Below are 3550 nucleotides of genomic sequence, written 5' to 3' on the forward strand. Positions count from 1 at the left end.
AAGCAAGGCGGGCAGAGGCCGGGCACAGTTTGTTTCGCAAGGCGCTGCCAGTCTCTCTCAAACCCTCTTACAAGACTCCTCTCCTCTTCCTCCTCGCCCCCCAAACACCCCCGTCAGCCATCCAGGATCGGGATTGATAATGATGCAGCTATATCGATGCCCTCCTACCTGGCACAACCTTCCGTGCCCTTCAAGAGGCTCTACCTGCCCAAGCACACGGGGGGGAGGAAGACGCCCCCTACCGGACTCCGGGGGAAATCTCTTTCTCCCCCTCCTCCCGCAACCAACCTCCAAGCCCCTTTGCTGCCCACTCCTCCGCCCGCAGCCCCCTCCCAAGCCAAGCGCCGCGGCAGACCAGGGGAAGCGGGATGAGGAGGGGTGGGGGTGTTTCCAGCCCACGGAGGGGAGGCGAGACCCCTCCAAAACCGCCCGAGACTCCGAGGGCCCCGGGCGATGCTCTGCCTGGCTGCCAGCCAGACTCGGGCACGCGTCGCCAACACAAGCGGGCGGAGGGTGAGTGGGTGGGTGGGAGCTTCAGACCGAGACCTCCGTTCTTAAAAAGAGACTCCCGTCTCTTCCAGCGCAAGGAGGGGGAAGTCCGGCAGGAGCCCCCTCCTCCGCAGATGCCAACCTGGTCCTCTCCTTCCAGAGGATGCGGAGGGATGGGAAGGAGAAAGGGAGGGGGAGATGGGGGGAGGCTGAGTGGGGGGTCTCCTCCCTTTGCTGCCCCAAGAGGGGTGGCTGGGGTCTCCGCGCTCTGCAAAGCGGCCAAGCCTTTGCCCGGTGCGGGGGCAGATGAGAGGCTGGGTGGGGGGTCTCATCTTTCTCCTGCCCCGAGGATGGCGATGGGGGGGGGGCTGGGGTCTCCCGCCCCGCAAAGCGTCCAAGCCTGACAGCTGGGAAACGCGGACGGCCTTGGAGGAAGAGGGAGAGAGAGAGAGAGAGACCTACCGACCGGAGCCGCCGCCGTCTTCGTCTCGCCTCCGCCGGGTAGGAGCCGCTCTCGCTTCGCGCAATGCCAGCTCCGGCCCCCTCCGCGCGTGCCCATTGGACGCCCCGCAGGGCAAGAGGGATGGAGGGGGCGCGTGCCCGGAGATGCTCGTGCCCGCCTCTCAGGCTCGGGAAAGGAAAGGAGGGGAGGGGGGGGTAGGGAAAAAAAGGTCTTCGCCCCTGCGGAACGCGCTGCTACCCGGTGCTCCTTTCGGGGAGCCTTGGCAGCCTCTGGGTTTAGAGGGGGGGGGAGCACAGGGAGGGGAAAGACTGGGAATTGGGGTGGGGGCACCCTAGAGTTTCCCTATTTCTGATTTCCTGCACCAAAATGTTTCTTCTGCACGAGGGCTAAAAAGAAAAGGTTCCAGTCCTCATTGTTCCAAATCCAGCTGGTTTAAGGGGGAAGCGACATGCCACCCACCCACCCTCCCATAAGTCTCCCAGCCTCTCTGCTATTATGGGCTGGATACACCCCCACCCCCATTTTTCATGACCTGCACTAAAATCTTATATCTTTATATCCTGCAAAATGGAGCCCCCCTCATCTTCTTCCTGCCTCCCCCCCATCCCATTTTTCCCCCACTCAGGACCCAACCCGGGTTAAGAGAGGCTGCAGCATCGCCACCCTGGCACTGTTCAGACCTGGGACGGCACCTTCCATTGTCCCCGGCCAGAGAGGCGTAGTAGGGCTCCAGGCAACAGTGAAAAAGTGCCACAGATGGACGGACGGACAGACGCCCACGCCAAGAGGCTGACGGACTTTGACCCCAGACAGGCTGCCAGTCCCTGGCAGGGGGAGAGGGATGGTATGTGTGTGTGTGTAGGGGGGGTGGAGTGTTTACAAACAGGGGGGGAAAAGGCAGCAGCCTGAGAATGGGCATTGCTTTAACGGGCGAGAGGTGGGCAAAAGACTGGCACTGCCTACTGCTGCCTTTTACCTTTCGACCGACAGGAAATAGCAGCAAGGCCTATTCTGAACTGGAGTTACAAATAAAAAAATGACTTTTAATGCTTTTTGCTGTTCTGTCGTCAGCCCTGCAATACGTTTCTCAAAGGGTCTGGCTTTTAATGCCAAGCTGCCAGTTTTGCGGGCAATTGTTTATTGGGCGATTCTGGGCAGATGGGCTGGAGAGACACCCCCCCCTCGACGCCATCCGAATGGGACATTCCCAAGAGCCCACCAGCGTGGTGATGCGCAACATGTGATGTCCGAATGACTCTCTGGATGGCACGACCTTCCCCTCTGCGTCGCCACACCTCGAGTCGCTGGGCAGAGAGGCAGGGCACCAACTGGTGCCTTTAATTACAACAGGATACCTGAGACGGAGGTGGCGGAGAGGAGAGGGAGGAGGGAGGGCACGGCGGTCACTCTGACTCCCAAGCCTGATCCAGAGAGATTTTAGAAGATTTTTTTAAAAACAGAAGCACAGAGCCGATGCCCGAAGAGCTGAGTGGGAAAAAGAACATTTTATGCAAGGCAATACGATACAAAGAAAACTGACATGTGTACATACTCTTTAATAAGGCTCTGAAGGACTAGTCCCAAAAACGTTGCAGCACAGGCAGACGGAGGGGAGGGCTTGGGGCACCCTCTCCTAGACCGGGCCAGACTCGAGCCAACATTGCGGCTTTCCGGAGCTTAATTTCTCCATCCAGGAGGCTGGCCAGAAAGACAGAGACAGAGGGGGGGGGCAGGAGAGAGGGGGAGGGAGAAAGGATGGAAGGAAGGGGGAGAAAGAAGAGAGGGAGAGAGAGGGGGAAAGAAGAGGGAGAGGGGGAGCAAGAGGGGGAAGGGGGAAGAGAGGGAAAGAAGAGGGAGGGGGAAGGGGAGGGAGAGAGAGGGAGGGAAAGGAGGGAAGAGGGGGAAGAAGAGGGAAAGAAGAGAGAGCACGGGGGGGGGGAGAAAGGAAGCGGGAGGGAAAGGGGAGAAAGAAGAGGGAGGAGGGAGAGAGCAGCGGGAGAGAGAGGGAGAGAGAGGGAGGGAGAGAAAGGGGGAAGAGAAAGAAGGGAGAAAGAACATGGGAGAGAGAGAGGGAGGGATAGAGAGGCCAGGATGGTCTGGGAAATGCGGGACAGCCTACCTCCAAGATAGGCAGGCAGCCCTTGTTGGGGGGGGGGAGGCTGGGGAAGGGGAGAGCAGGGCAGGAAAAATCCGACCCTTCCCTCCCCTCTTCTGTGAAGAGCTGCAACCTCAGCAGGATCCATCCCACCCACCCCACTGGTCTGGGAAAGGCAGGCTCTGGGGAGGAAGTAACACCCCCCCTGGAAGGTGCCCAGCATCCCTGCCCCCCCCCCCGTCTTGCTGGGCTGCCCCCCTCCCACCACCATTCACGGCAAACAGTCCTGGATTGACAGCCGAGACGTCGAGCCTCCGTCCCCTCCACCCCACCCACACACCCTAAAAAACATCCACACTTTTGCTCTCCCCCGCCCCCCCATCAGGAATTGTTCACCTGCTGGCCCAGCTTGGGACAGCCTCGGAAGGGTTACATGTGCAAGCCCTCCCCCCCAAAAAAGAACCAGGCCTCCGTTGCTTTGGGACTGAAAGGAACTTGTGGGG

The 3550-nt window shown here is 60.0% G+C and overlaps 1 protein-coding gene across 3 annotated transcripts in view; it reads right to left on the reverse strand.

The window, feature by feature from the left end:
• RAP1GAP (RAP1 GTPase activating protein) overlaps nucleotides 1-1734 on the reverse strand; it is a 43176-nt gene extending 41442 nt beyond the window's left edge. Inside the window, exon 1 of one of the 3 annotated variants that reach the window (XM_032231714.1) lies at nucleotides 1633-1734. The gene's annotated coding sequence lies outside the window, so the exon portion shown is untranslated. Of the gene's footprint in view, nucleotides 1-951; nucleotides 1066-1632 lie in introns of those variants that run through there. The other 2 variants (XM_032231712.1, XM_032231713.1) reach the window with 2 other exon arrangements.
• Between the last annotated feature and the right edge of the window lie 1816 nt (nucleotides 1735-3550).

The sequence above is a fragment of the Thamnophis elegans genome, chromosome 15 (assembly GCF_009769535.1).
Source record: "Thamnophis elegans isolate rThaEle1 chromosome 15, rThaEle1.pri, whole genome shotgun sequence".
Classification (NCBI taxonomy): Eukaryota; Metazoa; Chordata; class Lepidosauria; order Squamata; family Colubridae; genus Thamnophis; species Thamnophis elegans.